Source organism: Stegodyphus dumicola, chromosome 6, assembly GCF_044657685.1.
Source record: "Stegodyphus dumicola isolate Sdum_Otavi_A_Nest chromosome 6, ASM4465768v1".
NCBI lineage: Eukaryota > Metazoa > Arthropoda > Arachnida > Araneae > Eresidae > Stegodyphus > Stegodyphus dumicola.
Window position 1 is genome coordinate 132,247,729 of NC_140773.1, and position 13,035 is coordinate 132,260,763.

Sequence of the window (13,035 nt, forward strand, 5' to 3'; positions counted from 1 at the left end):
TCGTGAATGAAACTGATGTTTTCTTGAAATTTTATTATTCAGAGTGTTAGTCAATTACGATAGAATGCCGGATTTGTTCTTTTTATTCAACATTCATATGAAATTCGGTATTCCAAATCCCTCACGCAAAATGTAATTTTTCTATCAGTAATAGGAAGACGAATGGAATAAATGCAGGTTATGCAGACATAAGATAAAAAATCTGGAAGTAAAAGACATTCTCCAGATCTAAACAATTCAGTAGAATGTGCAAATATTCATCCTATTCGAAGCTTATTTTTTCAATTACATAGAATATAAAATGTAAATTTAATAAAAAGAGATATAATGAAGATCAAGTATTCTGCAAAATCTGGATGGTAATTATACAAAATTAGTTATAGAGCAGGTTTTCGTAAAAAGCGGTTCCAACGAAGGAGACACGCCGGCAGTCTCCTGAAACTCTAAGTGGTCATTTGATCTTCGCTCTTACGTAGAATTTACAATTCTACTTAGCTTTTGTAAGAGCAAAGATCAGGTGCTCACTTAGAGCTTCAGAAGACTGCCGGCGTGTTTCCTCCGCTGGAGCACTTTTTACGAAAACCTGCTCTATAACTAATTTTGTATAATTACCATCCAGATTTTGCAGAATACTTGATCTTCATTATATCTCTTTTTATTAAATTTACATTTTATATTCTATGTAATTGAAAAAATAAGCTTCGAATAGGATGAATATTTGCACATTCTACTGAATTGTTTAGATCTGGAGAATGTCTTTTACTTCCAGATTTTTTATCTTATGTCTGCATAACCTGCATTTATTCCATTCGTCTTCCTATTACTGATAGAAAAATTACATTTTGCGTGAGGGATTTGGAATACCGAATTTCATATGAATGTTGAATAAAAAGAACAAATCCGGCATTCTATCGTAATTGACTAACACTCTGAATAATAAAATTTCAAGAAAACATCAGTTTCATTCACGAGAATAAAATACATTTTCCGAAAACGTCCAAAAAAAATCTATCACGAGTGTCAACATAAAAGATCTACAAATATATTTTTAAGTATTTAAATAACTCATAAGCTGAAGATAAACCAAGAGAAAAAAGTATCCAGAATTCATTGGCATATACCAACAGCAAAGATAAAATAGTTTCCAATAGCAAAGAGAAAACAGTTTCGAAATGTCTAAACGTCTACTCTCAAAACGTTTGCGAAAAGACGATGACATCACAAAGACATAAATTTTATGGAATATGACATTATTTAAAAAATTTTCGTTCGAAATTTTAGTTCTGATATAGGAAAGTACACATTAAGTAATTAAATGTGGATATTCGTGTACATGTTTTTAAAAAACAAATATATAAATTTTTAGGAAAATTTTGCATATTTTTCTATTTTGGTAATAATATTTTTAAGTTAGGAAAATATTCTGTACTGAACATATGTGTCTACGAAATTCTTTGAAAAAAGTGGAAAGTAAATAATCATTTCGATACTTCGCTAGAAATCAAGTGTTATAGTTGAAAAACGCTTTAAAAATTAACCAAGAGGACAACAAAGTACATATATAAATTATTTTGCTAATCGGTTATGAACTTTTAAATAGGATATATCCAGAATCTTCAAAATTAATAATGAAACGATCAATTTAACCCTTGAAATTTTACTAAAGAAGTCTCTGTAATAGTAAAATGCTGGTTAAAATTGTGCTAACAGAAGGAAAAAATATGCTTTTTTTTAAATATTCGCATGATATGTAATAAAAATGAAAGCATGGCCCCGGTTCAGCAATGCAATACAAGGCGTTAAGGAAAAAAGTTTCTAAACTGAGTTTTTTTATCACGTACGAAGTGTATTGAAAGAGCGAAAATTAGTAATATATTAGCAGTGGATTAGGAAACAAATTTTCAAAGATAATACTGTGGTATGAAAATTAATCAAAAAGTATAATATGTAAAACTTTTTCTTAATAAGTTATGAATGTTTTCGTTTCAGTAGAATGAAGTTAGAAAGTACAAATTTTGTAATGAAACACTCATTTAAGCTTTTAAGATTTTATTAAAATATGCAATAAAACACATTCACTTTGAAATATAATGTAGTAAGGTAAAATATAACTCTGGTTCATCAATACAATATATTAGTTATGTACAATTAATTGTTCATTTCGAATATGATAAAGAAACTTTTGAGTCAAAGAGAAATATATTTACAAATTAATGATTCTTATTTTATTATTAATTTAAATCAAATCTGATGTTTCTTATGAAGATGAGGTATTTTCTTAGACATGTTTCTAAAGAAATTAGTATATAAACTTTTAAGAAAGAAATATATTTCACGAGAAAAACGTCTATGACAATGCAAGTCTGTCATCGTGGTGACTTAGAGAAAATATTCCAAGTCTGTATGAGCTGGGTTAAAAGTCTCTATTATCTACATACGAATACGTCAATGTCAGAGAAAATTAATCTATCCCCATAGAATAAATACTAAGATAACAATTACATTTCTTTTCTTAACTTCTGGTTTAGCGTGATAGTGAAGTTAAATCTTCCAAACGTGTAACAAAATTATTAAATCGAATGATATAAGTATTTAGTAAAAATTTGTTCTCAAGACTTTACGAGGCACTGTAAACGATAAAAAAGGAAAATATTTGAAAATTCAATGATTTGCAGTGGCAGTAAGGTAAAAAATGGTAATATTTAAACTGTTCTAAAGGTTACCAATAGGGTGTTTCACAAAAACGGTTTATGAAAACACGAACACATCACAGCCACTTACAAATAACTTCTGTCAAAACTGAAAAACTTTGAATTCAGGAAAAGAAACATTAGGGGCTTCGAAATGAAGGTACTCATGTAAACTTTCCGGAATGAAATGTACAGTATTTCAGGAAATATTCATTTAACTTCTAACTTGTTCGTAATTTTGTTAAATCATATGTAATGAGCGGATGTGAGACACGAAAATGCATTCGTATGCGAAAAAATAACAAACATTTAACTATCTGACAATGAATCAAATTTCATTTGAAATGTAATGGCATGAAAAGTAGTACAATATATCTGTATGGAAAATCTTGATGATAATTTCTGGTGTGTTTTTTTCGAATAAAAAAAAATAGTTAAAGGCTCCTAGGTTAGTAATGAACTACTAAATTCGGTCAATTTTCATCGAAAACGCCGTAAGAAGTTCTCCGTACTGGTAAAATATTACTTAAATTCTCTAGCTTTGTGACTTCCCTCAGACATTGGCAAGACCAACGGCTGTCTGGTCAATACAAGATAACTATGTGTTTAATAGGTTACATCAAAGCTATGAAAGAAATAACAGTTGGGTAAAATTATGGACATTTTCAAGAAACAAATGTTCTCTTATGTCCTTTTGTTATTATATTTATGAACAAAATGCAAAAATTTAGTAAATACATAGATAAATCTCAGGAAAAAATGGTAAATTAACATGAAATGTTTACTTAAAGTCTATGTAAAGTTGGTGATCGTAATACATTTGAAAAATAGTTCATATACAGTGCATTAAAATTTTGCACCCTATCTATGAATTCATGAAATTCAGGCCAAAAAATCATTTATCACGTTCGCTTGCTTGCAGTATATTCTCTTGTCGTTTTAATCTTTTTGCTTTTGAGTTGTAGTATTTCTGAATTTGAAGCTTTAAAACACAAAATCACTCTGATTTATCAACTTAGGTCTGAATGTAAAGTACAGTCAACTAAAATGGAAGATTTTAGCATAAGTAAATGTACTACAGACAAAATAAAATTAAAAATTCATCATTATTTTTCATGCTCTGTTCATGAAACTAGTCCTGACTTAAACCATTCGGAACATTTTCAGAAAAAATATTCGTTTCTTGTTCATGTTTTTGCATACTCAGATACTAATTTTGTTTGAAATATGGGATATTTTTATTTCCTTTTATATTTCACTGTTAAAGTCTGGCTTGGGAAAATTGTTTTCCTTGGAAATGGCATAATTGTCCTATATATCTGTGACAGTTCTAATAAATTACATTACTAACATGTGAAAATCCCTAGTTATACAGGAATTATCTTGAATGTTTCCTTAATCTAAAATGCAAAATGTAACCCATGTGCAAAAAATAGAGCAAATTTATCTTAAAAAAGTTCTCCACGAATACATCTTTTTCTCGGTCCTTACATGCTTTTGTGTATTTTTCACTCAAGTTTTCATTGTGTACCTTTCTTTCATCTAATTTTTGAAGTATTCCTCTTTCAATACTAACATTTGAAATTGTTTAACTGATTTTAAAGTACATGTATATTTTGGTGATTTGGTCAATGCGTGGGGAAATGAGGAACTGTGGCCCTGAGTGTTCTAAGCATTCCATACTGCATTTTTCGTAAGAGTACAGTTCAGTTAAAAGAGAAATGTGTTTCGTACTTTGTGAAAATTTTATTTACTTATTATGTGTCATGCTTATGATAAATAAAAAATGTTATACATGTGCGCAGGACTGCGTGGTTGCAATGTTTAATTAAAATAATGCTTTTCAAAAAAAGTATGGTCTTTCTTATGACATATTAAAAATGCGTTAAAATTTTTAAAGTTGGTGACTATAGTAGATCATTATACGGACTTTCTGTCATTATTACCTATTTTGTATAATTATTTGTGTGTAATTTTATTTATTATCTATGAGAAGTTAAATGTCGAAAAAGCTGTAAAAGTTCATTATTAAGCAATGTCAGTTTGAAATTTCTATCTTAAAATTATTTGTGTTAGGTCATGTTAATAACTATGTTAGATCATTATTTGGAACTCTACTCGATATTTCGTGTAATGTATCATAACTATGTAGGAGTCATTTGTCAGGTATGATAAATTAAATTTCGTTCTCAAAAGGCTGTAAGAGTTCAGTGCTAAATAAATTACTGACAATGTGAAATATGGATCTTTTTCAGTTAAGTTACAATAAATACGTTAAAAATATTCCAAGTTAACAAATTTTTATATTCCAAATTGGGAAAAAGGCGATAAAGTTTCATTTCCATGGCTGAATATTAATTCCATGTGTATTATAGACATTAAGTTCTCCTTCACAAAATGTGACTATAATTCAAATTTAAAATAATACGTTACAATGTGGATATTCTTCTCTGTAGTTAAAATATAATTCAATCTTCTGTACCTTGTTAAGAGAGTTAGGCTGTGATAAGTTCAAATAGAGTAGTGTTTATAAAGTTCTGCGATAAATGTTGGAATCATATTAAGAATCCGAGTGACGTTTTCACATGAAGGAAAAAATCAAGGTTCAGTGTATGTTTGGTGATTTAAGTAGGATGTGTGCAAGAAAATACAAGATATTTTTGTAAAATATTTCAAAGAGTTAGCAAAATTTGTGTTAGTAGTATAAATGAATCTTACTGAATAAAAGGGAGTGTTCTGAATATATATGTATAAATGTCTGTAGAGTAAAATAAGAAGAAATGAAGTACTATTGGTATGTATCTAAACTTAACTGGGTAGAAATGTTCCATGCATTGGTTTGAGTGGGCTTCATACCATGAAAATTTATTGCTCCTTATAAGATTTATTTGAAGTCAGTAGGTCTTACAATAAAGAAACATGTGTAAGTCTGTATTTATTGTGGGAAAAAGGAATCAGAAATACAGCATGAATATGTTTTATAAGTTAAATATAAGGGTAAATGTGTAAATGGAAAGTGTAAAAATTACATTTGTCAGACATAGTTTGGTGAATCCTTTGAATAAAAGTAAGACGTGTAAAAGGGAATCAACAAAGTTTTGTATAGTTGGCCAAAAACGTTAATACAGGCATTAATAGTTAGTACAATGCATTAGAAGGAAAAGTTCTGAGTATCTCCAACTTAGTAGTAAAAAAAGTAAGAAATGTAGTATTCCAGTTAAGCTATATAGAAAGAGCATTGTGTATATTGGCTTAATGTTACAGAAAATATTATCTAGTGAAGTTATATGCATGTAAATTCCAGCTTAAAATTTCAAAGACACAGAAATGTAGGTAAGTTTACTTTTGGAGAAATGGAAATGTAACATCGTATTGTATTTAAAACAAGGGAAAAAAGTTAAGGGTAAAATAAAAATGTAACAAAAAAACATTTGTGTAAACAAAAAACTGAAAAAAATTAAAATTATGAAACTAAATATTACTTTTGTAAAAAAAATTAAGTTGAAAATGTAGTAACAACTTTTTTTAAAATAAAAAGCGGAAAGGAAAATTAAATTTGGAAAAATAAATATTTCTTTTGTAAAACCAAAAAAAAAAAAGTTTAAACAAAAAATTAAAATAAAGTAAAGTAAAAATACGAAAAGGAATAAATTTTTGGAAAATATGTATATGTATATGTATGTTCTAGTATAAATGTTACTGTATTGATCATTAACTGTATTAATCATTGCTGTATTATTGTATTAATATTATTTAGCATCATCAAATTAATAGCACCAATTGCATCTTATTACGTACTTTCAAGTCTAAGTATATTTATGTATAATGCTTACGAGACTAAGGTAATATGTGCATTAAGATTGTGAGCCCAATGATTACTATGAGCCTAATACTATGCATATATATCCTCGTATATATGATAATGTAACCATGCATTCGAATATAACATCACGTAACATGACACTTTATCGCATAGTGTTAATCTAGAGTCTTAATTCTAAAAATTCCACTGCATGAACTAACTTCTATAGCATCGTATTATGTATCGTCTGTTTATGTACCATGCATATAACATCACACAACATGACACTTTATCGCATAGTGTTAATCTAGAGTCTTAATTCCAAAAAATCCACTGCATCAACTAACTTCTATAGCATCGTATTATGTATCGTCTGCATATGTACCATGCATATAATGCTTATAAATCCAATGATTACTGCGTGCCTAATAATTGTGTATACGAGTTTTGTGTGTATATAACTGAATCCATTGCTCCGCGCATATCATGATGTAGCGCATATCATGATGTAGATGATGCTGTACCGTACAGCGTTAAACTAGGATCTTACACTAAAACTAACAGCACCAATAAATTGTTCTTGCATTGTACTAAGTATCTTATGTATTATGTACGTATATGCAAAATGCACTTAATAATTATGTATTTTATGTTAATTATGCACCTAATATTTGTATATTTTTGTATATATATATATATATATATATAGTATTAACAAGTAGAAATATTACTGTATTCATGCGTCAGTATTTATCATTGTGTAACATGAAGCCGTTTAGCATAGTGCTAAACTAGAATCTTACTGTAAAATTAACTGCATTTATAATTTCTATAGCAATGTATTATGAACCATCTGTTTCTATATATATATGCGTGTGTACCAAATGTTCCATGTACCTATTGAATATGAAATGAAATGATATAAGTATTGTAAATAGTATCATAGTATAGCTTTGTAAATAGGAAACTGTACCCATGCACCCGCATATATTTCTACGTAATGTTACACAGTAAGGCAAAATATCAACCTAGTGACCTATTATGAAATTTATAAGCACCTATAACTAGTTATACTAGTTATAACATTATTTTATAGATCTAGAGTTTATGTAAGTATATGAAGTAAGTACAAAATGTTTATGTCACCAATGAATATTATGTACCAAATATAAGCGTATATATGCTTTTGTCCATATGTAATTGTGTTTGTATGTCCTTGTTTATATGTAATTGTACATATGTATCTACTAGTATTATCACATAAGCGTTAGTGCATGCATTAGAGAAGTGGCACTGTATAGCTAATATACATATATTACGCACTGAATAATCATGTGCCTAATGTGTCTGTACTCAAAATGTCTGTATATATATATATGAATTTATGTTCTGTATATATGATAATGTAACTATGCATTTGCACATTTTATCCTGTAACACGGCAGCGTATCGCAAAAATCAAACTAGGGTCCCATTCTAAAATTAATTGCAGCAATTATCTGTTCAGCATTGTATTAAGTACTTATTGTTAATGTATGTTTAAGTAGCACTTACCTAACGCTTGGGTACCCACTGATTACTGTGTACCTAATACACGTGTTTTAATATCTTTGTACATTGGTTAATGTACTTAGGAAACAGCACAAATAATCCAGTAGCAAGACACTGTACCACACAGAACTAATCTAGGGTCTAACTTTTAATTCACTGTACTAATTACTTATTCCAGCATAACATTGCGCACCTAATATTTCAGTATGCACATGTCTTGTGTATCTAATGATAATGCTTCAAAGGATCATAGTTTACTCAACATATGAGTCCACACGTTATGTATATATGTTACTGTATCCATGCTTTTGCATACACTTTGTAACTTGGCAATGTATTATCCAGTGTCTAACATTAATTAGCTTTAACGCCACCGTATTAAGTACCAAATTTGTATGTATGTTTATGAATTAGTTTATTAGCATAATTACCACCTAGATAAAGGTGGACGTGGCGTTATACCGATTAACCGTATTGGTAGAGGGGTGGTGCCCAGGTCCTCCGTCTCATGTCGCATGTTTCCAAGCGACGGTGCCGGTTCATTAACAGTTATGTCTCGAGAATGCATGACATGGAGGTGACCGGACTGGATGAAAGGAGTCAAAATTATGTCCGTTCCATTGGTTGTGGTGGTCAGATATTGATGGTTGCCTGGGGCGAAACGCCATTGACAATTCAAGAAGCCTTTAAACTGCTTTAGATTTCCAGTGGGTAACTTGAACCTATAAACTGCATATCCATATCCTTCCTTGGATTCTTCCTGGGGGCACCTAAAGTCAACGTCTGTCTACCACGACGTAGTGTTAGCAGACCGGATTGGTCTGACAGTAGTTAAGTGACATGACAGTGGTTAAGTGACTCAGACCACTGTCAGACCGGATTGGTCTGACAGTGGTTAAGTTCTACTATTCGGGGTTGAGGCCCTTGTTGATGGCAGATGTTTTTGCAATTCTTTCAGGAAGAGGACGCGGACGTGGAATGTGAGTAGCTGAGTGTTCCTGTTGACTCATCTTAGTCTTAGGTCGTCTGCTGTATGAATAGGTTAGCGGCCGTTTGGATCGATGCAGTAGCTGGCGACTGTTTGGCGATTAACAAAGCGTGCTAGGCGCGTGTAGCCTCTTCTCCAAAGAGGGATAGTGTATTTTTGGAGAGTTGCATGTTAGCCTCGGAAGAGGAAAGTAACTTTTTTTTGCTATGCTGTAGGAATGATGTACGGCTGTGAGTTTAATATCATGCTTTAAATGTTATTTTTAACCCTTAGCCTGTCGAGTGATTTTCTGCGAATCCCTTTAAAACTGTCGCTACTTTTGCACCGAACTTCCCGTAAAATGTCGGGAAAATAACCGTAAACCTCTGAAAATTGTCAAGCAGTTCTTTTGTTATTTCCCATCCCTCCCAGAATTTTACTTCAATGATTTCGCGAAGTGAGATTGATTACTAGATACTGTTCCGTAGATGTGAGCTCTCAAGAGAATTGCAAAAGACTAGACTCTCCGTGATGACCGTTAATGCCGCAGGGTACAGCTGCGAAACTTCCCTTCCCTTAACAATCTAGTTCCCTTAACAAAGTTTCCTACCCTTAAACAATCTTATCTCTATCACTAAAATTATATTCTGACAAATATCTGGTGCAACTTTCATTCCTTCTGAGATATTGCTGAAACATTTCGTATTATTTCCGATTTTCTGTATTTTTGTCATTAATTAAAAATCTTTAAAACCTTCAGCATTTTCCTATATTCTTCAACTGCATGCAACTAATAATTATTTTAAATAATTTCTTTTTTTCTTAATTATTACGTAGTTTTAAGAGAGTAATAAACGAAACATTTGGGTGTTTTTTAAGGGTGATAATATTAATATTAAATTTGCATTTTACTTTTTCACATACATTCAAGATATTCAGAAAGGGAATTATAACTTGAAACCGTTTTCAGTGTATCATAAATTTATTGATTCAAATTAAAAATTCTTGCTTACCTGTCCAAGAAACACTAGTAAATTTTATCTGAAATAGGAAAGATGAGACATATTAATAACAAGCAAAGCAATTAATTTGGAAGTCAAAGAACAAAAATCAGCGTTATATTTTCAAATTTTCACAGGACTAGTTTCGATGGTTTTACCGAACCATCATCTTCAGCTGCAAAAGCGCAAATGAACGAGATAAGATATAATGAAAATTAGATTGTGAAAATTTGAAAATATAACGCTGATTTTTGTTGTTTGACTTCCAATTTAATGTTTGTTCGGCTTGTTATTGTATCTTAATTAAACAAAGCAATGTTGTTACTTATTAACTTACAATATAATTTATTCAATATGGTATTTTTGTAAAGAAAGAGTGTTGCTGTACATTTGGTAAAGTATAAATAAGAATTTCATTTAATAATTATAAAAGTTATTAATTATTTAATAATTAATCATAAGACTATGAATAATTAAATATTTTTTCGGAGATATATTTTCCGGCGATATTTTTTTTCTAGGGATCCCAGCATACATTTTTGAAGCATTATGCTCTAAATAAATGTCTTGTTTAAACATAGCATTTATTGTTGACAAATCTCCAACCAAAGGAAATACCTTACTAGGGAGGATATTCAAACAAAAATTTTTATTAGAATAAATATTTTCGTTATTTTAATACTACTAATAATATACAAACATTAGTTTAAGTTCACTATAGTTGAGTGAACAAGATTGCTGGATGTTGGTAGTTTGTTGTTGGCAACCGAACAGTTTAGCTGCTTGTGGTCTTTATGATTTTCCCGATGCGTAACGTGAATTCAAGCCAATTTTATTTAGAAAATTGCCCACGAAGGTATTCTCTTAAAGCAGATAACCCATGACTTCTTAAAATCTGTAAAATATAATCTGTAGATATTTTCCGTTATACGATAACACGAAGAAAATGATTTCCTATACGAAACATATGATCAGCGCTGTTATTGCCCGCCGTTTAATTAAAGGCATCCATCTTATTCCTTACAATTAATTTCCTTTTTCAAAGAAAGTTTGATTTCAGTAAAATGTACTATTTACAATGTGTCATTTTATTTTGCTCGTTTTTTATGCAAATAGTCAAATTCAGATAGATATTGCGTAAGTTCAGAAAGCCAACTAGTCTCCAAGCGGTAAGATGGCTGAGCACCGGTAAATTCTAACGGCTGCATGGGAGGTTTTGGGGTTTTTCATAAGTACAATTGATTGTGAAATAACAGTTTGTTTCCCACAAAAAAAATCTATCCTGAAGACTTCCTTTCCCTTAGACAAATAGGTCCTGTGTGCTTTATCATAATCCAAAATCTTAAGCTTAAAAATCTTTTATCATAGCCGATGATGACGATAAAATATTTTCTATCTGATGTGTCAAGTTAGCATAATTGTATATTTCTAACGAAAATTGTTTGGCTCATGTTACCCTATAATGAAAAAAAGATTCAAATCGGTTTTTAGCTTAAACAGTATTTTCATTATTAATTTATCACGAATTTTATCAATAGTATTCTTAGTATTAATTGCAGGCATGTATTCAAGAATATAATATACACAAAGCTGTGTCTAATAATTACGGCTAATTTTTATATAAAATTTTATAGTATAAAAATTTAGGTTCATAGGTCAGCCATATCTGAAAGAGTACTTGTGTATTATAAGAAAAGAGAGAGAGAAATTTAAGAATCAAAAAATTTACCACGAAGTAATATAAAAATGCAATTAGAATACAAAAGAGTACAATACTACTTCACGTTTTGTGGATATACTTGAAGACAGAAATATGTTTCAGCTGTATTCGTTCATCGGAGAAAAACTTTTCATATGAAGCTATTTTTTTCAAATCTTTCACTATACAAGTAATACAAAAGCAGTATAGGAATTTCTTTTCTTGATACCCAACCGAAGAGCTGAGGGGACGTACAATGATTAACATACAATGGGTGCCTTGAATTATTTTGCTTTACATGCAGTTTTCTTATATATGTAAAACAAAATAAATTTTCACCCATTCCCAGATTTCAAGAATTCAGAGAGAGAGAGAAATATCTATAACAAATTTTTTTGCTGTTTGCTTCGGGAACAATAAGTCTTCCAACTCAAGCTTTCAAGTTTCAAGCTATTCAAATACGAACGCTTCTCAGGAAAGCCATTTGGACCGCATCTGCTTTGTTAAAGAAAACCTTTTGGGGGAAAAATCATCCACTTCATCGGGTTTTTCAAATAAAGCAGTCAGTGGTCCTGTTAGTACCTACTGACCTAGAGAAATTTCTCAGAAACTTTTGTTCGAAAAAACGAGTTTTATATTTTTAAGAATTTCCATTCTGACAGCAAGATTTTGTTATTTTTCATATATAGATGAAAAGAAACTAATTTGTTTTTGATAAAGAAGAAAAAATTAATAAGCTTATTTAAATTTTTTACACAGCACCGAGTAAGGAGATGAAATTTAATTTTCTTTATAAATATTTTTCTCAGACAATACTTTAGTGTTTTTCAAATTACGAGAATAGCACGTTAGTGCATGCATTTTCAAATTATATTTATTTAATTAATATATATGGATATGCCGAACAAGCACACTTTCGCACAAATACACTGTATATTAGTACATACATAAAAATGAAATAAAATTTGAAAACAAGCAATTTAAAAACTACTGTATTGAAAAATTATTGAAAATTTGTTTATACCTCATTTTTTTCGTTATATACATTTACTTCAGTTCTTTATATGCATTTACTTAATTTTATTTTCTTATATGCATTTACTTAATTTTATTTTGTTATATTCTTCTGTTAGTCTTTTTGAAAAATTTTTAGATTTTTTGAGTATGGCAAAGGAAACGAGATCTATCAGCCGAAGGCAATGAATGTCTCCATGGGCGACTTTCTAAGTAAAACGTACTCATGTTCATGTTACACATAGGGGATATCACAAAATTCAACCAGTTCGTTTGTTTGGGTTCGAATATGAGTCAAAATAGCGATAATC